A 19,109-nucleotide genomic window follows, 5' to 3' on the forward strand; every position below is an offset into this window, starting at 1 on the left:
GTCCACTATACTAACGAGGAGTTGCAGAGACAGGTAGTCGCCCACCATCAGCCCGACTGCAGCTCGCTGCAAACAGCCTTCCCATTTCCAGGAACGGCCTCATGCGTCATTTTAGGTCATCGCTTCACAGAAGCCAGTGAAGCCAAACAAATCATCTAATACCATTTAAATATGAAGTGTTTAATTTAAATATGAAGAAATTAGAGCTTGCTTTTTTAATAAAGAGCCTGGTAGGTCAGGTCAAAAAGCTCATGCGTTTTTTTTTTTCACTGGCGTGCCCAAACAAAGAGAGTTTTGGATCCACTGCCGGACCCAAACAAAGAGAGTTTTTGATCCACTGCACCTACCAGCTGCTAATGTGTTGCGAGCATTCTTGCTGACCGCACAAACTGGCATCCAGTCTGTCTCCAACCGCCTGCGTTGGTGGTATAGTGGTGAGCATAGCTGCCTTCCAAGCAGTTGACCCGGGTTCGATTCCCGGCCAACGCAAATCCTTTTGCCCCTGGCTAACTCCTCCTTTAACTCGTGGCTGGAGCAAAACTTTTTAATGGGTCTTTGGGCAGCAATAAAGGGCTAGGTCTCCCCGTCGGGGAATCGAACCCCGGTCTTCCGCGTGACAGGCGGAGATACTGTCCACTATACTAACGAGGAGTTGCAGAGACAGGTAGTCGCCCACCATCAGCCCGACTGCAGCTCGCTGCAAACAGCCTTCCCATTTCCAGGAACGGCCTCATAAGTCATTTTAGGTCATTGCTTCACAGAAGCCAGTGAAGCCAAACAAATCATCTAATACCATTTAAATATGAAGTGCTTAATTTAAATATGAACACACAATGTGTTGCAATCATTCTTGTTGACCGCACAATTAGTGTGTGAGCATTCTTGCTGACCGCACATCTAGTCTATCTCCAACTGCCTGCGTTGGTGGTATAGTGGTGAGCATAGCTGCCTTCCAAGCAATTGACCCGGGTTCGATTCCCGACCAACGCAATAACCTTTTGCCCCTGGCCAACTCCTCCTTTAACTCGTGGCTCGAGCAAAAGTTTTTTATGGGTCTTTGGGCAGCAATAAAGGGCTAGGTCTCCCCGTCGGGGAATCGAACCCCGGTCTTCCGCGTGACAGGCGGAGATACTGTCCACTATACTAACGAGGAGTTGCAGAGACAGGTAGTCGCCCACCATCAGCCCGACTGCAGCTCGCTGCAAACAGCCTTCCCATTTCCAGGAACGGCCTCATGCGTCATTTTAGGTCATCGCTTCACAGAAGCCAGTGAAGCCAAACAAATCATCTAATACCATTTAAATATGAAGTGTTTAATTTAAATATGAAGAAATTAGAGCTTGCTTTTTTAATAAAGAGCCTGGTAGGTCAGGTCAAAAAGCTCATGCGTTTTTTTTTTTCACTGGCGTGCCCAAACAAAGAGAGTTTTGGATCCACTGCCGGACCCAAACAAAGAGAGTTTTTGATCCACTGCACCTACCAGCTGCTAATGTGTTGCGAGCATTCTTGCTGACCGCACAAACTGGCATCCAGTCTGTCTCCAACCGCCTGCGTTGGTGGTATAGTGGTGAGCATAGCTGCCTTCCAAGCAGTTGACCCGGGTTCGATTCCCGGCCAACGCAAATCCTTTTGCCCCTGGCTAACTCCTCCTTTAACTCGTGGCTGGAGCAAAACTTTTTAATGGGTCTTTGGGCAGCAATAAAGGGCTAGGTCTCCCCGTCAGGGAATCGAACCCCGGTCTTCCGCGTGACAGGCGGAGATACTGTCCACTATACTAACGAGGAGTTGCAGAGACAGGTAGTCGCCCACCATCAGCCCGACTGCAGCTCGCTGCAAACAGCCTTCCCATTTCAAGGAACGGCCTCATAAGTCATTTTAGGTCATTGCTTCACAGAAGCCAGTGAAGCCAAACAAATCATCTAATACCATTTAAATATGAAGTGCTTAATTTAAATATGAACACACAATGTGTTGCAATCATTCTTGTTGACCGCACAATTAGTGTGTGAGCATTCTTGCTGACCGCACATCTAGTCTATCTCCAACTGCCTGCGTTGGTGGTATAGTGGTGAGCATAGCTGCCTTCCAAGCAATTGACCCGGGTTCGATTCCCGACCAACGCAATAACCTTTTGCCCCTGGCCAACTCCTCCTTTAACTCGTGGCTCGAGCAAAAGTTTTTTATGGGTCTTTGGGCAGCAATAAAGGGCTAGGTCTCCCCGTCGGGGAATCGAACCCCGGTCTTCCGCGTGACAGGCGGAGATACTGTCCACTATACTAACGAGGAGTTGCAGAGACAGGTAGTCACCCACCATCAGCCCGACTGCAGCTCGCTGCAAACAGCCTTCCCATTTCCAGGAACGGCCTCATAAGTCATTTTAGGTCATTGCTTCACAGAAGCCAGTGAAGCCAAACAAATCATCTAATACCATTTAAATATGAAGTGCTTAATTTAAATATGAACACACAATGTGTTGCAATCATTCTTGTTGACCGCACAATTAGTGTGTGAGCATTCTTGCTGACCGCACATCTAGTCTATCTCCAACTGCCTGCGTTGGTGGTATAGTGGTGAGCATAGCTGCCTTCCAAGCAGTTGACCCGGGTTCGATTCCCGGCCAACGCAAATCCTTTTGCCCCTGGCCAACTCCTCCTTTAACTCGTGGCTGGAGCAAAACTTTTTTATGGGTCTTTGGGCAGCAATAAAGGGCTAGGTCTCCCCGTCGGGGAATCGAACCCCGGTCTTCCGCGTGACAGGCGGAGATACTGTCCACTATACTAACGAGGAGTTGCAGAGACAGGTAGTCGCCCACCATCAGCCCGACTGCAGCTCGCTGCAAACAGCCTTCCCATTTCCAGGAACGGCCTCATGCGTCATTTTAGGTCATCGCTTCACAGAAGCCAGTGAAGCCAAACAAATCATCTAATACCATTTAAATATGAAGTGTTTAATTTAAATATGAAGAAATTAGAGCTTGCTTTTTTAATAAAGAGCCTGGTAGGTCAGGTCAAAAAGCTCATGCGTTTTTTTTTTTCACTGGCGTGCCCAAACAAAGAGAGTTTTGGATCCACTGCCGGACCCAAACAAAGAGAGTTTTTGATCCACTGCGCCTACCAGCTGCTAATGTGTTGCGAGCATTCTTGCTGACCGCACAAACTGGCATCCAGTCTGTCTCCAACCCCCTGCGTTGGTGGTATAGTGGTGAGCATAGCTGCCTTCCAAGCAGTTGACCCGGGTTCGATTCCCGGCCAACGCAAATCCTTTTGCCCCTGGCTAACTCCTCCTTTAACTCGTGGCTGGAGCAAAACTTTTTTATGGGTCTTTGGGCAGCAATAAAAGGGCTAGGTCTCCCCGTCGGGGAATCGAACCCCGGTCTTCCGCGTGACAGGCGGAGATACTGTCCACTATACTAACGAGGAGTTGCAGAGACAGGTAGTCGCCCACCATCAGCCCGACTGCAGCTCGCTGCAAACAGCCTTCCCATTTCCAGGAACGGCCTCATGCGTCATTTTAGGTCATCGCTTCACAGAAGCCAGTGAAGCCAAACAAATCATCTAATACCATTTAAATATGAAGTGCTTAATTTAAATATGAACACACAATTTGTTGCAAGCATTCTTGTTGACCGCACAATTAGTGTGTGCATTCTTGCTGACCACACATCTAGTCTATCTCCAACTACCTGCGTTGGTGGTATAGTGGTGAGCATAGCTGCCTTCCAAGCAGTTGACCCGGGTTCGATTCCCGGCCAACGCAAATCCTTTTGCCCCTGGCTAACTCCTCCTTTAACTCGTGGCTGGAGCAAAACTTTTTTATGGGTCTTTGGGCAGCAATAAAGGGCTAGGTCTCCCCGTCGGGGAATCGAACCCCGGCCTTCCGCGTGACAGGCGGAGATACTGTCCACTATACTAACGAGGAGTTGCAGAGACAGGTAGTCGCCCACCATCAGCCCGACTGCAGCTCGCTGCAAACAGCCTTCCCATTTCCAGGAACGGCCTCATAAGTCATTTTAGGTCATCGCTTCACAGAAGCCAGTGAAGCCAAACAAATCATCTAATACCATTTAAATATGAAGTGCTTAATTTAAATATGAACACACAATTTGTTGCAAGCATTCTTGTTGACCGCACAATTAGTGTGTGCATTCTTGCTGACCGCACATCTAGTCTATCTCCAACTGCCATGCGTTGGTGGTATAGTGGTGAGCATAGCTGCCTTCCAAGCAGTTGACCCGGGTTCGATTCCCAGCCAACGCAAATCCTTTTGCCCCTGGCTAACTCCTCCTTTAACTCGTGGCTGGAGCAAAACTTTTTTATGGGTCTTTGGGCAGCAATAAAGGGCTAGGTCTCCCCGTCGGGGAATCGAACCCCGGTCTTCCGCATGACAGGCGGAGATACTGTCCACTATACTAACGAGGAGTTGCAGAGACAGGTAGTCGCCCACCATCAGCCCGACTGCAGCTCGCTGCAAACAGCCTTCCCATTTCCAGGAACGGCCTCATGCGTCATTTTAGGTCATCGCTTCACAGAAGCCAGTGAAGCCAAACAAATCATCTAATACCATTTAAATATGAAGTGTTTAATTTAAATATGAAGAAATTAGAGCTTGCTTTTTTAATAAAGAGCCTGGTAGGTCAGGTCAAAAAGCTCATGCGTTTTTTTTTTTCACTGGCGTGCCCAAACAAAGAGAGTTTTGGATCCACTGCCGGACCCAAACAAAGAGAGTTTTTGATCCACTGCACCTACCAGCTGCTAATGTGTTGCGAGCATTCTTGCTGACCGCACAAACTGGCATCCAGTCTGTCTCCAACCGCCTGCGTTGGTGGTATAGTGGTGAGCATAGCTGCCTTCCAAGCAGTTGACCCGGGTTCGATTCCCGGCCAACGCAAATCCTTTTGCCCCTGGCTAACTCCTCCTTTAACTCGTGGCTGGAGCAAAACTTTTTTATGGGTCTTTGGGCAGCAATAAAGGGCTAGGTCTCCCCGTCGGGGAATCGAACCCCGGTCTTCCGCGTGACAGGCGGAGATACTGTCCACTATACTAACGAGGAGTTGCAGAGACAGGTAGTCGCCCACCATCAGCCCGACTGCAGCTCGCTGCAAACAGCCTTCCCATTTCCAGGAACGGCCTCATGCGTCATTTTAGGTCATCGCTTCACAGAAGCCAGTGAAGCCAAACAAATCATCTAATACCATTTAAATATGAAGTGCTTAATTTAAATATGAACACACAATTTGTTGCAAGCATTCTTGTTGACCGCACAATTAGTGTGTGAGCATTCTTGCTGACCGCACATCTAGTCGATCTCCAACTGCCTGCGTTGGTGGTATAGTGGTGAGCATAGCTGCCTTCCAAGCAGTTGACCCGGGTTCGATTCCCGGCCAACGCAAATCCTTTTGCCCCTGGCTAACTCCTCCTTTAACTCGTGGCTGGAGCAAAACTTTTTTATGGGTCTTTGGGCAAGCAATAAAGGGCTAGGTCTCCCCGTCGGGGAATCGAACCCCGGTCTTCCACGTGACAGGCGGAGATACTGTCCACTATACTAACGAGGAGTTGCAGAGACAGGTAGTCGCCCACCATCAGCCCGACTGCAGCTCGCTGCAAACAGCCTTCCCATTTCCAGAAACGGCCTCATGCGTCATTTTAGGTCATCGCTTCACAGAAGCCAGTGAAGCCAAACAAATCATCTAATACCATTTAAATATGAAGTGTTTAATTTAAATATGAAGAAATTAGAGCTTGCTTTTTTAATAAAGAGCCTGGTAGGTCAGGTCAAAAAGCTCATGCGTTTTTTTTTTTCACTGGCGTGCCCAAACAAAGAGAGTTTTGGATCCACTGCCGGACCCAAACAAAGAGAGTTTTTGATCCACTGCACCTACCAGCTGCTAATGTGTTGCAATCATTCTTGTTGACCGCACAATTAGTGTGTGAGCATTCTTGCTGACCGCACATCTAGTCTATCTCCAACTGCCTGCGTTGGTGGTATAGTGGTGAGCATAGCTGCCTTCCAAGCAATTGACCCGGGTTCGATTCCCGACCAACGCAATAACCTTTTGCCCCTGGCCAACTCCTCCTTTAACTCGTGGCTCGAGCAAAAGTTTTTTATGGGTCTTTGGGCAGCAATAAAGGGCTAGGTCTCCCCGTCGGGGAATCGAACCCCGGTCTTCCGCGTGACAGGCGGAGATACTGTCCACTATACTAACGAGGAGTTGCAGAGACAGGTAGTCGCCCACCATCAGCCCGACTGCAGCTCGCTGCAAACAGCCTTCCCATTTCCAGGAACGGCCTCATGCGTCATTTTAGGTCATCGCTTCACAGAAGCCAGTGAAGCCAAACAAATCATCTAATACCATTTAAATATGAAGTGTTTAATTTAAATATGAAGAAATTAGAGCTTGCTTTTTTAATAAAGAGCCTGGTAGGTCAGGTCAAAAAGCTCATGCGTTTTTTTTTTTCACTGGCGTGCCCAAACAAAGAGAGTTTTGGATCCACTGCCGGACCCAAACAAAGAGAGTTTTTGATCCACTGCACCTACCAGCTGCTAATGTGTTGCGAGCATTCTTGCTGACCGCACAAACTGGCATCCAGTCTGTCTCCAACCCCCTGCGTTGGTGGTATAGTGGTGAGCATAGCTGCCTTCCAAGCAGTTGACCCGGGTTCGATTCCCGGCCAACGCAAATCCTTTTGCCCCTGGCTAACTCCTCCTTTAACTCGTGGCTGGAGCAAAACTTTTTTATGGGTCTTTGGGCAGCAATAAAGGGCTAGGTCTCCCCGTCGGGGAATCGAACCCCGGTCTTCCGCGTGACAGGCGGAGATACTGTCCACTATACTAACGAGGAGTTGCAGAGACAGGTAGTCGCCCACCATCAGCCCGACTGCAGCTCGCTGCAAACAGCCTTCCCATTTCCAGGAACGGCCTCATGCGTCATTTTAGGTCATCGCTTCACAGAAGCCAGTGAAGCCAAACAAATCATCTAATACCATTTAAATATGAAGTGTTTAATTTAAATATGAAGAAATTAGAGCTTGCTTTTTTAATAAAAGCCTGGTAGGTCAGGTCAAAAAGCTCATGCGTTTTTTTTTTTCACTGGCGTGCCCAAACAAAGAGAGTTTTGGATCCACTGCCGGACCCAAACAAAGAGAGTTTTTGATCCACTGCACCTACCAGCTGCTAATGTGTTGCGAGCATTCTTGCTGACCGCACAAACTGGCATCCAGTCTGTCTCCAACCGCCTGCGTTGGTGGTATAGTGGTGAGCATAGCTGCCTTCCAAGCAGTTGACCCGGGTTCGATTCCCGGCCAACGCAAATCCTTTTGCCCCTGGCTAACTCCTCCTTTAACTCGTGGCTGGAGCAAAACTTTTTAATGGGTCTTTGGGCAGCAATAAAGGGCTAGGTCTCCCCGTCGGGGAATCGAACCCCGGTCTTCCGCGTGACAGGCGGAGATACTGTCCACTATACTAACGAGGAGTTGCAGAGACAGGTAGTCGCCCACCATCAGCCCGACTGCAGCTCGCTGCAAACAGCCTTCCCATTTCCAGGAACGGCCTCATAAGTCATTTTAGGTCATTGCTTCACAGAAGCCAGTGAAGCCAAACAAATCATCTAATACCATTTAAATATGAAGTGCTTAATTTAAATATGAACACACAATGTGTTGCAATCATTCTTGTTGACCGCACAATTAGTGTGTGAGCATTCTTGCTGACCGCACATCTAGTCTATCTCCAACTGCCTGCGTTGGTGGTATAGTGGTGAGCATAGCTGCCTTCCAAGCAATTGACCCGGGTTCGATTCCCGACCAACGCAATAACCTTTTGCCCCTGGCCAACTCCTCCTTTAACTCGTGGCTCGAGCAAAAGTTTTTTATGGGTCTTTGGGCAGCAATAAAGGGCTAGGTCTCCCCGTCGGGGAATCGAACCCTGGTCTTCCGTGTGACAGGCGGAGATACTGTCCACTATACTAACGAGGAGTTGCAGAGACAGGTAGTCACCCACCATCAGCCCGACTGCAGCTCGCTGCAAACAGCCTTCCCATTTCCAGGAACGGCCTCATAAGTCATTTTAGGTCATTGCTTCACAGAAGCCAGTGAAGCCAAACAAATCATCTAATACCATTTAAATATGAAGTGCTTAATTTAAATATGAACACACAATGTGTTGCAATCATTCTTGTTGACCGCACAATTAGTGTGTGAGCATTCTTGCTGACCGCACATCTAGTCTATCTCCAACTGCCTGCGTTGGTGGTATAGTGGTGAGCATAGCTGCCTTCCAAGCAGTTGACCCGGGTTCGATTCCCGGCCAACGCAAATCCTTTTGCCCCTGGCCAACTCCTCCTTTAACTCGTGGCTGGAGCAAAACTTTTTTATGGGTCTTTGGGCAGCAATAAAGGGCTAGGTCTCCCCGTCGGGGAATCGAACCCCGGTCTTCCGCGTGACAGGCGGAGATACTGTCCACTATACTAACGAGGAGTTGCAGAGACAGGTAGTCGCCCACCATCAGCCCGACTGCAGCTCGCTGCAAACAGCCTTCCCATTTCCAGGAACGGCCTCATGCGTCATTTTAGGTCATCGCTTCACAGAAGCCAGTGAAGCCAAACAAATCATCTAATACCATTTAAATATGAAGTGTTTAATTTAAATATGAAGAAATTAGAGCTTGCTTTTTTAATAAAGAGCCTGGTAGGTCAGGTCAAAAAGCTCATGCGTTTTTTTTTTTCACTGGCGTGCCCAAACAAAGAGAGTTTTGGATCCACTGCCGGACCCAAACAAAGAGAGTTTTTCATCCACTGCACCTACCAGCTGCTAATGTGTTGCGAGCATTCTTGCTGACCGCACAAACTGGCATCCAGTCTGTCTCCAACCCCCTGCGTTGGTGGTATAGTGGTGAGCATAGCTGCCTTCCAAGCAGTTGACCCGGGTTCGATTCCCGGCCAACGCAAATCCTTTTGCCCCTGGCTAACTCCTCCTTTAACTCGTGGCTGGAGCAAAACTTTTTTATGGGTCTTTGGGCAGCAATAAAAGGGCTAGGTCTCCCCGTCGGGGAATCGAACCCCGGTCTTCCGCGTGACAGGCGGAGATACTGTCCACTATACTAACGAGGAGTTGCAGAGACAGGTAGTCGCCCACCATCAGCCCGACTGCAGCTCGCTGCAAACAGCCTTCCCATTTCCAGGAACGGCCTCATGCGTCATTTTAGGTCATCGCTTCACAGAAGCCAGTGAAGCCAAACAAATCATCTAATACCATTTAAATATGAAGTGCTTAATTTAAATATGAACACACAATTTGTTGCAAGCATTCTTGTTGACCGCACAATTAGTGTGTGCATTCTTGCTGACCACACATCTAGTCTATCTCCAACTACCTGCGTTGGTGGTATAGTGGTGAGCATAGCTGCCTTCCAAGCAGTTGACCCGGGTTCGATTCCCGGCCAACGCAAATCCTTTTGCCCCTGGCTAACTCCTCCTTTAACTCGTGGCTGGAGCAAAACTTTTTTATGGGTCTTTGGGCAGCAATAAAGGGCTAGGTCTCCCCGTCGGGGAATCGAACCCCGGCCTTCCGCGTGACAGGCGGAGATACTGTCCACTATACTAACGAGGAGTTGCAGAGACAGGTAGTCGCCCACCATCAGCCCGACTGCAGCTCGCTGCAAACAGCCTTCCCATTTCCAGGAACGGCCTCATAAGTCATTTTAGGTCATCGCTTCACAGAAGCCAGTGAAGCCAAACAAATCATCTAATACCATTTAAATATGAAGTGCTTAATTTAAATATGAACACACAATTTGTTGCAAGCATTCTTGTTGACCGCACAATTAGTGTGTGCATTCTTGCTGACCGCACATCTAGTCTATCTCCAACTGCCATGCGTTGGTGGTATAGTGGTGAGCATAGCTGCCTTCCAAGCAGTTGACCCGGGTTCGATTCCCAGCCAACGCAAATCCTTTTGCCCCTGGCTAACTCCTCCTTTAACTCGTGGCTGGAGCAAAACTTTTTTATGGGTCTTTGGGCAGCAATAAAGGGCTAGGTCTCCCCGTCGGGGAATCGAACCCCGGTCTTCCGCGTGACAGGCGGAGATACTGTCCACTATACTAACGAGGAGTTGCAGAGACAGGTAGTCGCCCACCATCAGCCCGACTGCAGCTCGCTGCAAACAGCCTTCCCATTTCCAGGAACGGCCTCATGCGTCATTTTAGGTCATCGCTTCACAGAAGCCAGTGAAGCCAAACAAATCATCTAATACCATTTAAATATGAAGTGTTTAATTTAAATATGAAGAAATTAGAGCTTGCTTTTTTAATAAAAGCCTGGTAGGTCAGGTCAAAAAGCTCATGCGTTTTTTTTTTTCACTGGCGTGCCCAAACAAAGAGAGTTTTGGATCCACTGCCGGACCCAAACAAAGAGAGTTTTTGATCCACTGCACCTACCAGCTGCTAATGTGTTGCGAGCATTCTTGCTGACCGCACAAACTGGCATCCAGTCTGTCTCCAACCGCCTGCGTTGGTGGTATAGTGGTGAGCATAGCTGCCTTCCAAGCAGTTGACCCGGGTTCGATTCCCGGCCAACGCAAATCCTTTTGCCCCTGGCTAACTCCTCCTTTAACTCGTGGCTGGAGCAAAACTTTTTAATGGGTCTTTGGGCAGCAATAAAGGGCTAGGTCTCCCCGTCGGGGAATCGAACCCCGGTCTTCCGCGTGACAGGCGGAGATACTGTCCACTATACTAACGAGGAGTTGCAGAGACAGGTAGTCGCCCACCATCAGCCCGACTGCAGCTCGCTGCAAACAGCCTTCCCATTTCCAGGAACGGCCTCATAAGTCATTTTAGGTCATTGCTTCACAGAAGCCAGTGAAGCCAAACAAATCATCTAATACCATTTAAATATGAAGTGCTTAATTTAAATATGAACACACAATGTGTTGCAATCATTCTTGTTGACCGCACAATTAGTGTGTGAGCATTCTTGCTGACCGCACATCTAGTCTATCTCCAACTGCCTGCGTTGGTGGTATAGTGGTGAGCATAGCTGCCTTCCAAGCAATTGACCCGGGTTCGATTCCCGACCAACGCAATAACCTTTTGCCCCTGGCCAACTCCTCCTTTAACTCGTGGCTCGAGCAAAAGTTTTTTATGGGTCTTTGGGCAGCAATAAAGGGCTAGGTCTCCCCGTCGGGGAATCGAACCCCGGTCTTCCGCGTGACAGGCGGAGATACTGTCCACTATACTAACGAGGAGTTGCAGAGACAGGTAGTCACCCACCATCAGCCCGACTGCAGCTCGCTGCAAACAGCCTTCCCATTTCCAGGAACGGCCTCATAAGTCATTTTAGGTCATTGCTTCACAGAAGCCAGTGAAGCCAAACAAATCATCTAATACTATTTAAATATGAAGTGCTTAATTTAAATATGAACACACAATGTGTTGCAATCATTCTTGTTGACCGCACAATTAGTGTGTGAGCATTCTTGCTGACCGCACATCTAGTCTATCTCCAACTGCCTGCGTTGGTGGTATAGTGGTGAGCATAGCTGCCTTCCAAGCAGTTGACCCGGGTTCGATTCCCGGCCAACGCAAATCCTTTTGCCCCTGGCCAACTCCTCCTTTAACTCGTGGCTGGAGCAAAACTTTTTTATGGGTCTTTGGGCAGCAATAAAGGGCTAGGTCTCCCCGTCGGGGAATCGAACCCCGGTCTTCCGCGTGACAGGCGGAGATACTGTCCACTATACTAACGAGGAGTTGCAGAGACAGGTAGTCGCCCACCATCAGCCCGACTGCAGCTCGCTGCAAACAGCCTTCCCATTTCCAGGAACGGCCTCATGCGTCATTTTAGGTCATCGCTTCACAGAAGCCAGTGAAGCCAAACAAATCATCTAATACCATTTAAATATGAAGTGTTTAATTTAAATATGAAGAAATTAGAGCTTGCTTTTTTAATAAAGAGCCTGGTAGGTCAGGTCAAAAAGCTCATGCGTTTTTTTTTTTCACTGGCGTGCCCAAACAAAGAGAGTTTTGGATCCACTGCCGGACCCAAACAAAGAGAGTTTTTCATCCACTGCACCTACCAGCTGCTAATGTGTTGCGAGCATTCTTGCTGACCGCACAAACTGGCATCCAGTCTGTCTCCAACCCCCTGCGTTGGTGGTATAGTGGTGAGCATAGCTGCCTTCCAAGCAGTTGACCCGGGTTCGATTCCCGGCCAACGCAAATCCTTTTGCCCCTGGCTAACTCCTCCTTTAACTCGTGGCTGGAGCAAAACTTTTTTATGGGTCTTTGGGCAGCAATAAAAGGGCTAGGTCTCCCCGTCGGGGAATCGAACCCCTGACTTCCGCGTGACAGGCGGAGATACTGTCCACTATACTAACGAGGAGTTGCAGAGACAGGTAGTCGCCCACCATCAGCCCGACTGCAGCTCGCTGCAAACAGCCTTCCTATTTCCAGGAACGGCCTCATGCGTCATTTTAGGTCATCGCTTCACAGAAGCCAGTGAAGCCAAACAAATCATCTAATACCATTTAAATATGAAGTGCTTAATTTAAATATGAACACACAATTTGTTGCAAGCATTCTTGTTGACCGCACAATTAGTGTGTGCATTCTTGCTGACCACACATCTAGTCTATCTCCAACTACCTGCGTTGGTGGTATAGTGGTGAGCATAGCTGCCTTCCAAGCAGTTGACCCGGGTTCGATTCCCGGCCAACGCAAATCCTTTTGCCCCTGGCTAACTCCTCCTTTAACTCGTGGCTGGAGCAAAACTTTTTTATGGGTCTTTGGGCAGCAATAAAGGGCTAGGTCTCCCCGTCGGGGAATCGAACCCCGGCCTTCCGCGTGACAGGCGGAGATACTGTCCACTATACTAACGAGGAGTTGCAGAGACAGGTAGTCGCCCACCATCAGCCCGACTGCAGCTCGCTGCAAACAGCCTTCCCATTTCCAGGAACGGCCTCATAAGTCATTTTAGGTCATCGCTTCACAGAAGCCAGTGAAGCCAAACAAATCATCTAATACCATTTAAATATGAAGTGCTTAATTTAAATATGAACACACAATTTGTTGCAAGCATTCTTGTTGACCGCACAATTAGTGTGTGCATTCTTGCTGACCGCACATCTAGTCTATCTCCAACTGCCATGCGTTGGTGGTATAGTGGTGAGCATAGCTGCCTCCCAAGCAGTTGACCCGGGTTCGATTCCCAGCCAACGCAAATCCTTTTGCCCCTGGCTAACTCCTCCTTTAACTCGTGGCTGGAGCAAAACTTTTTTATGGGTCTTTGGGCAGCAATAAAGGGCTAGGTCTCCCCGTCGGGGAATCGAACCCCGGTCTTCCGCGTGACAGGCGGAGATACTGTCCACTATACTAACGAGGAGTTGCAGAGACAGGTAGTCGCCCACCATCAGCCCGACTGCAGCTCGCTGCAAACAGCCTTCCCATTTCCAGGAACGGCCTCATGCGTCATTTTAGGTCATCGCTTCACAGAAGCCAGTGAAGCCAAACAAATCATCTAATACCATTTAAATATGAAGTGTTTAATTTAAATATGAAGAAATTAGAGCTTGCTTTTTTAATAAAGAGCCTGGTAGGTCAGGTCAAAAAGCTCATGCGTTTTTTTTTTTCACTGGCGTGCCCAAACAAAGAGAGTTTTGGATCCACTGCCGGACCCAAACAAAGAGAGTTTTTGATCCACTGCACCTACCAGCTGCTAATGTGTTGCGAGCATTCTTGCTGACCGCACAAACTGGCATCCAGTCTGTCTCCAACCGCCTGCGTTGGTGGTATAGTGGTGAGCATAGCTGCCTTCCAAGCAGTTGACCCGGGTTCGATTCCCGGCCAACGCAAATCCTTTTGCCCCTGGCTAACTCCTCCTTTAACTCGTGGCTGGAGCAAAACTTTTTTATGGGTCTTTGGGCAGCAATAAAGGGCTAGGTCTCCCCGTCGGGGAATCGAACCCCGGTCTTCCGCGTGACAGGCGGAGATACTGACCACTATACTAACGAGGAGTTGCAGAGACAGGTAGTCGCCCACCATCAGCCCGACTGCAGCTCGCTGCAAACAGCCTTCCCATTTCCAGGAACGGCCTCATGCGTCATTTTAGGTCATCGCTTCACAGAAGCCAGTGAAGCCAAACAAATCATCTAATACCATTTAAATATGAAGTGCTTAATTTAAATATGAACACACAATTTGTTGCAAGCATTCTTGTTGACCGCACAATTAGTGTGTGAGCATTCTTGCTGACCGCACATCTAGTCTATCTCCAACTGCCTGCGTTGGTGGTATAGTGGTGAGCATAGCTGCCTTCCAAGCAGTTGACCCGGGTTCGATTCCCGGCCAACGCAAATCCTTTTGCCCCTGGCCAACTCCTCCTTTAACTCGTGGCTGGAGCAAAACTTTTTTATGGGTCTTTGGGCAGCAATAAAGGGCTAGGTCTCCCCGTCGGGGAATCGAACCCCGGTCTTCCGCGTGACAGGCGGAGATACTGTCCACTATACTAACGAGGAGTTGCAGAGACAGGTAGTCGCCCACCATCAGCCCGACTGCAGCTCGCTGCAAACAGCCTTCCCATTTCCAGGAACGGCCTCATGCGTCATTTTAGGTCATCGCTTCACAGAAGCCAGTGAAGCCAAACAAATCATCTAATACCATTTAAATATGAAGTGTTTAATTTAAATATGAAGAAATTAGAGCTTGCTTTTTTAATAAAGAGCCTGGTAGGTCAGGTCAAAAAGCTCATGCGTTTTTTTTTTTCCACTGGCGTGCCCAAACAAAGAGAGTTTTGGATCCACTGCCGGACCCAAACAAAGAGAGTTTTTCATCCACTGCACCTACCAGCTGCTAATGTGTTGCGAGCATTCTTGCTGATCGCACAAACTGGCATCCAGTCTGTCTCCAACCCCCTGCGTTGGTGGTATAGTGGTGAGCATAGCTGCCTTCCAAGCAGTTGACCCGGGTTCGATTCCCGGCCAACGCAAATCCTTTTGCCCCTGGCTAACTCCTCCTTTAACTCGTGGCTGGAGCAAAACTTTTTTATGGGTCTTTGGGCAGCAATAAAAGGGCTAGGTCTCCCCGTCGGGGAATCGAACCCCGGTCTTCCGCTTGACAGGCGGAGATACTGTCCACTATACTAACGAGGAGTTGCAGAGACAGGTAGTCGCCCACCATCAGCCCGACTGCAGCTCGCTGCAAACAGCCTTCCCATTTCCAGGAACGGCCTCATGCGTCATTTTAGGTCATCGCTTCACAGAAGCCAGTGAAGCCAAACAAATCATCTAATACCATTTAAATATGAAGTGCTTAATTTAAATATGAACACACAATTTGTTGCAAGCATTCTTGTTGACCGCACAATTAGTGTGTGCATTCTTGCTGACCACACATCTAGTCTATCTCCAACTACCTGCGTTGGTGGTATAGTGGTGAGCATAGCTGCCTTCCAAGCAGTTGACCCGGGTTCGATTCCCGGCCAACGCAAATCCTTTTGCCCCTGGCTAACTCCTCCTTTAACTCGTGGCTGGAGCAAAACTTTTTTATGGGTCTTTGGGCAAGCAATAAAGGGCTAGGTCTCCCCGTCGGGGAATCGAACCCCGGTCTTCCGCGTGACAGGCGGAGATACTGTCCACTATACTAACGAGGAGTTGCAGAGACAGGTAGTCGCCCACCATCAGCCCGACTGCAGCTCGCTGCAAACAGCCTTCCCATTTCCAGGAACGGCCTCATGCGTCATTTTAGGTCATCGCTTCACAGAAGCCAGTGAAGCCAAACAAATCATCTAATACCATTTAAATATGAAGTGTTTAATTTAAATATGAAGAAATTAGAGCTTGCTTTTTTAATAAAGAGCCTGGTAGGTCAGGTCAAAAAGCTCATGCGTTTTTTTTTTTCACTGGCGTGCCCAAACAAAGAGAGTTTTGGATCCACTGCCGGACCCAAACAAAGAGAGTTTTTGATCCACTGCACCTACCAGCTGCTAATGTGTTGCGAGCATTCTTGCTGACCGCACAAACTGGCATCCAGTCTGTCTCCAACCGCCTGTGTTGGTGGTATAGTGGTGAGCATAGCTGCCTTCCAAGCAGTTGACCCGGGTTCGATTCCCGGCCAACGCAAATCCTTTTGCCCCTGGCTAACTCCTCCTTTAACTCGTGGCTGGAGCAAAACTTTTTTATGGGTCTTTGGGCAGCAATAAAGGGCTAGGTCTCCCCGTCGGGGAATCGAACCCCGGTCTTCCGCGTGACAGGCGGAGATACTGTCCACTATACTAACGAGGAGTTGCAGAGACAGGTAGTCGCCCACCATCAGCCCGACTGCAGCTCGCTGCAAACAGCCTTCCCATTTCCAGGAACGGCCTCATAAGTCATTTTAGGTCATTGCTTCACAGAAGCCAGTGAAGCCAAACAAATCATCTAATACCATTTAAATATGAAGTGTTTAATTTAAATATGAAGAAATTAGAGCTTGCTTTTTTAATAAAGAGCCTGGTAGGTCAGGTCAAAAAGCTCATGCGTTTTTTTTTTTCACTGGCGTGCCCAAACAAAGAGAGTTTTGGATCCACTGCCGCACCCAAACAAAGAGAGTTTTTGATCCACTGCACCTACCAGCTGCTAATGTGTTGCGAGCATTCTTGCTGACCGCACAAACTGGCATCCAGTCTATTTCCAACCGCCTGCGTTGGTGGTATAGTGGTGAGCATAGCTGCCTTCCAAGCAGTTGACCCGGGTTCGATTCCCGGCCAACGCAAAGCCTTTTGCCCATGGCCAACTCCTCCTTTAACTCGTGGCTGGAGCAAAACTTTTTTATGGGTCTTTGGGCAGCAATAAAGGGCTAGGTCTCCCCGTCGGGGAATCGAACCCCGGTCTTCCGCGTGACAGGCGGAGATACTGTCCACTATACTAACGAGGAGTTGCAGAGACAGGTAGTCGCCCACCATCAGCCCGACTGCAGCTCGCTGCAAACAGCCTTCCCATTTCCAGGAACGGCCTCATGCGTCATTTTAGGTCATCGCTTCACAGAAGCCAGTGAAGCCAAACAAATCATCTAATACCATTTAAATATGAAGTGCTTAATTTAAATATGAACACACAATTTGTTGCAAGCATTCTTGTTGACCGCACAATTAGTGTGTGAGCATTCTTGCTGACCGCACATCTAGTCTATCTCCAACTGCCTGCGTTGGTGGTATAGTGGTGAGCATAGCTGCCTTCCAAGCAGTTGACCCGGGTTCGATTCCCGGCCAACGCAAATCCTTTTGCCCCTGGCCAACTCCTCCTTTAACTCGTGGCTGGAGCAAAACTTTTTTATGGGTCTTTGGGCAGCAATAAAGGGCTAGGTCTCCCCGTCGGGGAATCGAACCCCGGTCTTCCGCGTGACAGGCGGAGATACTGTCCACTATACTAACGAGGAGTTGCAGAGACAGGTAGTCGCCCACCATCAGCCCGACTGCAGCTCGCTGCAAACAGCCTTCCCATTTCCAGGAACGGCCTCATGCGTCATTTTAGGTCATCGCTTCACAGAAGCCAGTGAAGCCAAACAAATCATCTAATACCATTTAAATATGAAGTGTTTAATTTAAATATGAAGAAATTAGAGCTTGCTTTTTTAATAAAGAGCCTGGTAGGTCAGGTCAAAAAGCTCATGCGTTTTTTTTTTTCACTGGCGTGCCCAAACAAAGAGAGTTTTGGATCCACTGCCGGACCCAAACAAAGAGAGTTTTTCATCCACTGCACCTACCAGCTGCTAATGTGTTGCGAGCATTCTTGCTGACCGCACAAACTGGCATCCAGTCTGTCTCCAACCCCCTGCGTTGGTGGTATAGTGGTGAGCATAGCTGCCTTCCAAGCAGTTGACCCGGGTTCGATTCCCGGCCAACGCAAATCCTTTTGCCCCTGGCTAACTCCTCCTTTAACTCGTGGCTGGAGCAAAACTTTTTTATGGGTCTTTGGGCAGCAATAAAAGGGCTAGGTCTCCCCGTCGGGGAATCGAACCCCGGTCTTCCGCGTGACAGGCGGAGATACTGTCCACTATACTAACGAGGAGTTGCAGAGACAGGTAGTCGCCCACCATCAGCCCGACTGCAGCTCGCTGCAAACAGCCTTCCCATTTCCAGGAACGGCCTCATGCGTCATTTTAGGTCATCGCTTCACAGAAGCCAGTGAAGCCAAACAAATCATCTAATACCATTTAAATATGAAGTGCTTAATTTAAATATGAACACACAATTTGTTGCAAGCATTCTTGTTGACCGCACAATTAGTGTGTGCATTCTTGCTGACCACACATCTAGTCTATCTCCAACTACCTGCGTTGGTGGTATAGTGGTGAGCATAGCTGCCTTCCAAGCAGTTGACCCGGGTTCGATTCCCGGCCAACGCAAATCCTTTTGCCCCTGGCTAACTCCTCCTTTAACTCGTGGCTGGAGCAAAACTTTTTTATGGGTCTTTGGGCAAGCAATAAAGGGCTAGGTCTCCCCGTCGGGGAATCGAACCCCGGTCTTCCGCGTGACAGGCGGAGATACTGTCCACTATACTAACGAGGAGTTGCAGAGACAGGTAGTCGCCCACCATCAGCCCGACTGCAGCTCGCTGCAAACAGCCTTCCCATTTCCAGGAACGGCCTCATGCGTCATTTTAGGTCATCGCTTCACAGAAGCCAGTGAAGCCAAACAAATCATCTAATACCATTTAAATATGAAGTGTTTAATTTAAATATGAAGAAATTAGAGCTTGCTTTTTTAATAAAGAGCCTGGTAGGTCAGGTCAAAAAGCTCATGCGTTTTTTTTTTTCACTGGCGTGCCCAAACAAAGAGAGTTTTGGATCCACTGCCGGACCCAAACAAAGAGAGTTTTTGATCCACTGCACCTACCAGCTGCTAATGTGTTGCGAGCATTCTTGCTGACCGCACAAACTGGCATCCAGTCTGTCTCCAACCGCCTGTGTTGGTGGTATAGTGGTGAGCATAGCTGCCTTCCAAGCAGTTGACCCGGGTTCGATTCCCGGCCAACGCAAATCCTTTTGCCCCTGGCTAACTCCTCCTTTAACTCGTGGCTGGAGCAAAACTTTTTTATGGGTCTTTGGGCAGCAATAAAGGGCTAGGTCTCCCCGTCGGAGAATCGAACCCC

General features: G+C 48.7%; 53 non-coding genes across 53 annotated transcripts; 25 read left to right on the forward strand and 28 right to left on the reverse strand.

The window, feature by feature from the left end:
- The first annotated feature begins 417 nt into the window (after positions 1 to 417).
- On the forward strand, positions 418 to 489 carry trnag-ucc (transfer RNA glycine (anticodon UCC)). The gene has a single exon. It is a non-coding gene; the product is annotated as a tRNA-Gly (tRNA).
- Positions 490 to 579: 90 nt separating this feature from the next.
- trnad-guc (transfer RNA aspartic acid (anticodon GUC)) lies at positions 580 to 651 on the reverse strand. The gene has a single exon. It is a non-coding gene; the product is annotated as a tRNA-Asp (tRNA).
- Positions 652 to 1,081: 430 nt separating this feature from the next.
- Positions 1,082 to 1,153, reverse strand: trnad-guc (transfer RNA aspartic acid (anticodon GUC)). The gene has a single exon. It is a non-coding gene; the product is annotated as a tRNA-Asp (tRNA).
- Positions 1,154 to 1,550: 397 nt separating this feature from the next.
- Positions 1,551 to 1,622, forward strand: trnag-ucc (transfer RNA glycine (anticodon UCC)). The gene has a single exon. It is a non-coding gene; the product is annotated as a tRNA-Gly (tRNA).
- Positions 1,623 to 2,214: 592 nt separating this feature from the next.
- trnad-guc (transfer RNA aspartic acid (anticodon GUC)) lies at positions 2,215 to 2,286 on the reverse strand. The gene has a single exon. It is a non-coding gene; the product is annotated as a tRNA-Asp (tRNA).
- Positions 2,287 to 2,553: 267 nt separating this feature from the next.
- Positions 2,554 to 2,625, forward strand: trnag-ucc (transfer RNA glycine (anticodon UCC)). The gene has a single exon. It is a non-coding gene; the product is annotated as a tRNA-Gly (tRNA).
- A 90-nt stretch (positions 2,626 to 2,715) lies between these two features.
- On the reverse strand, positions 2,716 to 2,787 carry trnad-guc (transfer RNA aspartic acid (anticodon GUC)). Its single transcript has one exon. It is a non-coding gene; the product is annotated as a tRNA-Asp (tRNA).
- A 397-nt stretch (positions 2,788 to 3,184) lies between these two features.
- Positions 3,185 to 3,256, forward strand: trnag-ucc (transfer RNA glycine (anticodon UCC)). The gene has a single exon. It is a non-coding gene; the product is annotated as a tRNA-Gly (tRNA).
- A 91-nt stretch (positions 3,257 to 3,347) lies between these two features.
- Positions 3,348 to 3,419, reverse strand: trnad-guc (transfer RNA aspartic acid (anticodon GUC)). The gene has a single exon. It is a non-coding gene; the product is annotated as a tRNA-Asp (tRNA).
- A 265-nt stretch (positions 3,420 to 3,684) lies between these two features.
- Positions 3,685 to 3,756, forward strand: trnag-ucc (transfer RNA glycine (anticodon UCC)). Its single transcript has one exon. It is a non-coding gene; the product is annotated as a tRNA-Gly (tRNA).
- A 90-nt stretch (positions 3,757 to 3,846) lies between these two features.
- trnad-guc (transfer RNA aspartic acid (anticodon GUC)) lies at positions 3,847 to 3,918 on the reverse strand. The gene has a single exon. It is a non-coding gene; the product is annotated as a tRNA-Asp (tRNA).
- An 897-nt stretch (positions 3,919 to 4,815) lies between these two features.
- On the forward strand, positions 4,816 to 4,887 carry trnag-ucc (transfer RNA glycine (anticodon UCC)). The gene has a single exon. It is a non-coding gene; the product is annotated as a tRNA-Gly (tRNA).
- Positions 4,888 to 4,977: 90 nt separating this feature from the next.
- On the reverse strand, positions 4,978 to 5,049 carry trnad-guc (transfer RNA aspartic acid (anticodon GUC)). Its single transcript has one exon. It is a non-coding gene; the product is annotated as a tRNA-Asp (tRNA).
- Positions 5,050 to 5,316: 267 nt separating this feature from the next.
- Positions 5,317 to 5,388, forward strand: trnag-ucc (transfer RNA glycine (anticodon UCC)). Its single transcript has one exon. It is a non-coding gene; the product is annotated as a tRNA-Gly (tRNA).
- A 747-nt stretch (positions 5,389 to 6,135) lies between these two features.
- On the reverse strand, positions 6,136 to 6,207 carry trnad-guc (transfer RNA aspartic acid (anticodon GUC)). Its single transcript has one exon. It is a non-coding gene; the product is annotated as a tRNA-Asp (tRNA).
- Positions 6,208 to 6,604: 397 nt separating this feature from the next.
- trnag-ucc (transfer RNA glycine (anticodon UCC)) lies at positions 6,605 to 6,676 on the forward strand. Its single transcript has one exon. It is a non-coding gene; the product is annotated as a tRNA-Gly (tRNA).
- Positions 6,677 to 6,766: 90 nt separating this feature from the next.
- trnad-guc (transfer RNA aspartic acid (anticodon GUC)) lies at positions 6,767 to 6,838 on the reverse strand. The gene has a single exon. It is a non-coding gene; the product is annotated as a tRNA-Asp (tRNA).
- Positions 6,839 to 7,234: 396 nt separating this feature from the next.
- On the forward strand, positions 7,235 to 7,306 carry trnag-ucc (transfer RNA glycine (anticodon UCC)). The gene has a single exon. It is a non-coding gene; the product is annotated as a tRNA-Gly (tRNA).
- A 90-nt stretch (positions 7,307 to 7,396) lies between these two features.
- Positions 7,397 to 7,468, reverse strand: trnad-guc (transfer RNA aspartic acid (anticodon GUC)). Its single transcript has one exon. It is a non-coding gene; the product is annotated as a tRNA-Asp (tRNA).
- Positions 7,469 to 8,237: 769 nt separating this feature from the next.
- trnag-ucc (transfer RNA glycine (anticodon UCC)) lies at positions 8,238 to 8,309 on the forward strand. The gene has a single exon. It is a non-coding gene; the product is annotated as a tRNA-Gly (tRNA).
- Positions 8,310 to 8,399: 90 nt separating this feature from the next.
- Positions 8,400 to 8,471, reverse strand: trnad-guc (transfer RNA aspartic acid (anticodon GUC)). Its single transcript has one exon. It is a non-coding gene; the product is annotated as a tRNA-Asp (tRNA).
- A 397-nt stretch (positions 8,472 to 8,868) lies between these two features.
- On the forward strand, positions 8,869 to 8,940 carry trnag-ucc (transfer RNA glycine (anticodon UCC)). Its single transcript has one exon. It is a non-coding gene; the product is annotated as a tRNA-Gly (tRNA).
- A 91-nt stretch (positions 8,941 to 9,031) lies between these two features.
- trnad-guc (transfer RNA aspartic acid (anticodon GUC)) lies at positions 9,032 to 9,103 on the reverse strand. Its single transcript has one exon. It is a non-coding gene; the product is annotated as a tRNA-Asp (tRNA).
- A 265-nt stretch (positions 9,104 to 9,368) lies between these two features.
- Positions 9,369 to 9,440, forward strand: trnag-ucc (transfer RNA glycine (anticodon UCC)). The gene has a single exon. It is a non-coding gene; the product is annotated as a tRNA-Gly (tRNA).
- A 90-nt stretch (positions 9,441 to 9,530) lies between these two features.
- On the reverse strand, positions 9,531 to 9,602 carry trnad-guc (transfer RNA aspartic acid (anticodon GUC)). The gene has a single exon. It is a non-coding gene; the product is annotated as a tRNA-Asp (tRNA).
- A 428-nt stretch (positions 9,603 to 10,030) lies between these two features.
- trnad-guc (transfer RNA aspartic acid (anticodon GUC)) lies at positions 10,031 to 10,102 on the reverse strand. Its single transcript has one exon. It is a non-coding gene; the product is annotated as a tRNA-Asp (tRNA).
- A 396-nt stretch (positions 10,103 to 10,498) lies between these two features.
- On the forward strand, positions 10,499 to 10,570 carry trnag-ucc (transfer RNA glycine (anticodon UCC)). Its single transcript has one exon. It is a non-coding gene; the product is annotated as a tRNA-Gly (tRNA).
- A 90-nt stretch (positions 10,571 to 10,660) lies between these two features.
- Positions 10,661 to 10,732, reverse strand: trnad-guc (transfer RNA aspartic acid (anticodon GUC)). Its single transcript has one exon. It is a non-coding gene; the product is annotated as a tRNA-Asp (tRNA).
- A 430-nt stretch (positions 10,733 to 11,162) lies between these two features.
- On the reverse strand, positions 11,163 to 11,234 carry trnad-guc (transfer RNA aspartic acid (anticodon GUC)). The gene has a single exon. It is a non-coding gene; the product is annotated as a tRNA-Asp (tRNA).
- A 267-nt stretch (positions 11,235 to 11,501) lies between these two features.
- Positions 11,502 to 11,573, forward strand: trnag-ucc (transfer RNA glycine (anticodon UCC)). The gene has a single exon. It is a non-coding gene; the product is annotated as a tRNA-Gly (tRNA).
- Positions 11,574 to 11,663: 90 nt separating this feature from the next.
- Positions 11,664 to 11,735, reverse strand: trnad-guc (transfer RNA aspartic acid (anticodon GUC)). The gene has a single exon. It is a non-coding gene; the product is annotated as a tRNA-Asp (tRNA).
- Positions 11,736 to 12,132: 397 nt separating this feature from the next.
- Positions 12,133 to 12,204, forward strand: trnag-ucc (transfer RNA glycine (anticodon UCC)). Its single transcript has one exon. It is a non-coding gene; the product is annotated as a tRNA-Gly (tRNA).
- A 428-nt stretch (positions 12,205 to 12,632) lies between these two features.
- trnag-ucc (transfer RNA glycine (anticodon UCC)) lies at positions 12,633 to 12,704 on the forward strand. The gene has a single exon. It is a non-coding gene; the product is annotated as a tRNA-Gly (tRNA).
- Positions 12,705 to 12,794: 90 nt separating this feature from the next.
- On the reverse strand, positions 12,795 to 12,866 carry trnad-guc (transfer RNA aspartic acid (anticodon GUC)). Its single transcript has one exon. It is a non-coding gene; the product is annotated as a tRNA-Asp (tRNA).
- Positions 12,867 to 13,132: 266 nt separating this feature from the next.
- Positions 13,133 to 13,204, forward strand: trnag-ccc (transfer RNA glycine (anticodon CCC)). The gene has a single exon. It is a non-coding gene; the product is annotated as a tRNA-Gly (tRNA).
- A 90-nt stretch (positions 13,205 to 13,294) lies between these two features.
- trnad-guc (transfer RNA aspartic acid (anticodon GUC)) lies at positions 13,295 to 13,366 on the reverse strand. The gene has a single exon. It is a non-coding gene; the product is annotated as a tRNA-Asp (tRNA).
- A 397-nt stretch (positions 13,367 to 13,763) lies between these two features.
- trnag-ucc (transfer RNA glycine (anticodon UCC)) lies at positions 13,764 to 13,835 on the forward strand. The gene has a single exon. It is a non-coding gene; the product is annotated as a tRNA-Gly (tRNA).
- Positions 13,836 to 13,925: 90 nt separating this feature from the next.
- trnad-guc (transfer RNA aspartic acid (anticodon GUC)) lies at positions 13,926 to 13,997 on the reverse strand. The gene has a single exon. It is a non-coding gene; the product is annotated as a tRNA-Asp (tRNA).
- A 267-nt stretch (positions 13,998 to 14,264) lies between these two features.
- Positions 14,265 to 14,336, forward strand: trnag-ucc (transfer RNA glycine (anticodon UCC)). The gene has a single exon. It is a non-coding gene; the product is annotated as a tRNA-Gly (tRNA).
- Positions 14,337 to 14,426: 90 nt separating this feature from the next.
- Positions 14,427 to 14,498, reverse strand: trnad-guc (transfer RNA aspartic acid (anticodon GUC)). The gene has a single exon. It is a non-coding gene; the product is annotated as a tRNA-Asp (tRNA).
- A 398-nt stretch (positions 14,499 to 14,896) lies between these two features.
- trnag-ucc (transfer RNA glycine (anticodon UCC)) lies at positions 14,897 to 14,968 on the forward strand. Its single transcript has one exon. It is a non-coding gene; the product is annotated as a tRNA-Gly (tRNA).
- A 91-nt stretch (positions 14,969 to 15,059) lies between these two features.
- On the reverse strand, positions 15,060 to 15,131 carry trnad-guc (transfer RNA aspartic acid (anticodon GUC)). Its single transcript has one exon. It is a non-coding gene; the product is annotated as a tRNA-Asp (tRNA).
- A 265-nt stretch (positions 15,132 to 15,396) lies between these two features.
- trnag-ucc (transfer RNA glycine (anticodon UCC)) lies at positions 15,397 to 15,468 on the forward strand. The gene has a single exon. It is a non-coding gene; the product is annotated as a tRNA-Gly (tRNA).
- Positions 15,469 to 15,559: 91 nt separating this feature from the next.
- trnad-guc (transfer RNA aspartic acid (anticodon GUC)) lies at positions 15,560 to 15,631 on the reverse strand. The gene has a single exon. It is a non-coding gene; the product is annotated as a tRNA-Asp (tRNA).
- Positions 15,632 to 16,190: 559 nt separating this feature from the next.
- Positions 16,191 to 16,262, reverse strand: trnad-guc (transfer RNA aspartic acid (anticodon GUC)). The gene has a single exon. It is a non-coding gene; the product is annotated as a tRNA-Asp (tRNA).
- A 397-nt stretch (positions 16,263 to 16,659) lies between these two features.
- On the forward strand, positions 16,660 to 16,731 carry trnag-ucc (transfer RNA glycine (anticodon UCC)). Its single transcript has one exon. It is a non-coding gene; the product is annotated as a tRNA-Gly (tRNA).
- Positions 16,732 to 16,821: 90 nt separating this feature from the next.
- Positions 16,822 to 16,893, reverse strand: trnad-guc (transfer RNA aspartic acid (anticodon GUC)). Its single transcript has one exon. It is a non-coding gene; the product is annotated as a tRNA-Asp (tRNA).
- Positions 16,894 to 17,160: 267 nt separating this feature from the next.
- On the forward strand, positions 17,161 to 17,232 carry trnag-ucc (transfer RNA glycine (anticodon UCC)). The gene has a single exon. It is a non-coding gene; the product is annotated as a tRNA-Gly (tRNA).
- A 90-nt stretch (positions 17,233 to 17,322) lies between these two features.
- Positions 17,323 to 17,394, reverse strand: trnad-guc (transfer RNA aspartic acid (anticodon GUC)). The gene has a single exon. It is a non-coding gene; the product is annotated as a tRNA-Asp (tRNA).
- A 397-nt stretch (positions 17,395 to 17,791) lies between these two features.
- Positions 17,792 to 17,863, forward strand: trnag-ucc (transfer RNA glycine (anticodon UCC)). The gene has a single exon. It is a non-coding gene; the product is annotated as a tRNA-Gly (tRNA).
- Positions 17,864 to 17,954: 91 nt separating this feature from the next.
- On the reverse strand, positions 17,955 to 18,026 carry trnad-guc (transfer RNA aspartic acid (anticodon GUC)). Its single transcript has one exon. It is a non-coding gene; the product is annotated as a tRNA-Asp (tRNA).
- Positions 18,027 to 18,291: 265 nt separating this feature from the next.
- Positions 18,292 to 18,363, forward strand: trnag-ucc (transfer RNA glycine (anticodon UCC)). Its single transcript has one exon. It is a non-coding gene; the product is annotated as a tRNA-Gly (tRNA).
- Positions 18,364 to 18,454: 91 nt separating this feature from the next.
- On the reverse strand, positions 18,455 to 18,526 carry trnad-guc (transfer RNA aspartic acid (anticodon GUC)). Its single transcript has one exon. It is a non-coding gene; the product is annotated as a tRNA-Asp (tRNA).
- Positions 18,527 to 19,109: the final 583 nt, after the last annotated feature.

Source organism: Pimephales promelas, chromosome 24 (assembly GCF_988280905.1).
Source record: "Pimephales promelas chromosome 24, fPimPro1.hap1.1, whole genome shotgun sequence".
Classification (NCBI taxonomy): Eukaryota; Metazoa; Chordata; class Actinopteri; order Cypriniformes; family Leuciscidae; genus Pimephales; species Pimephales promelas.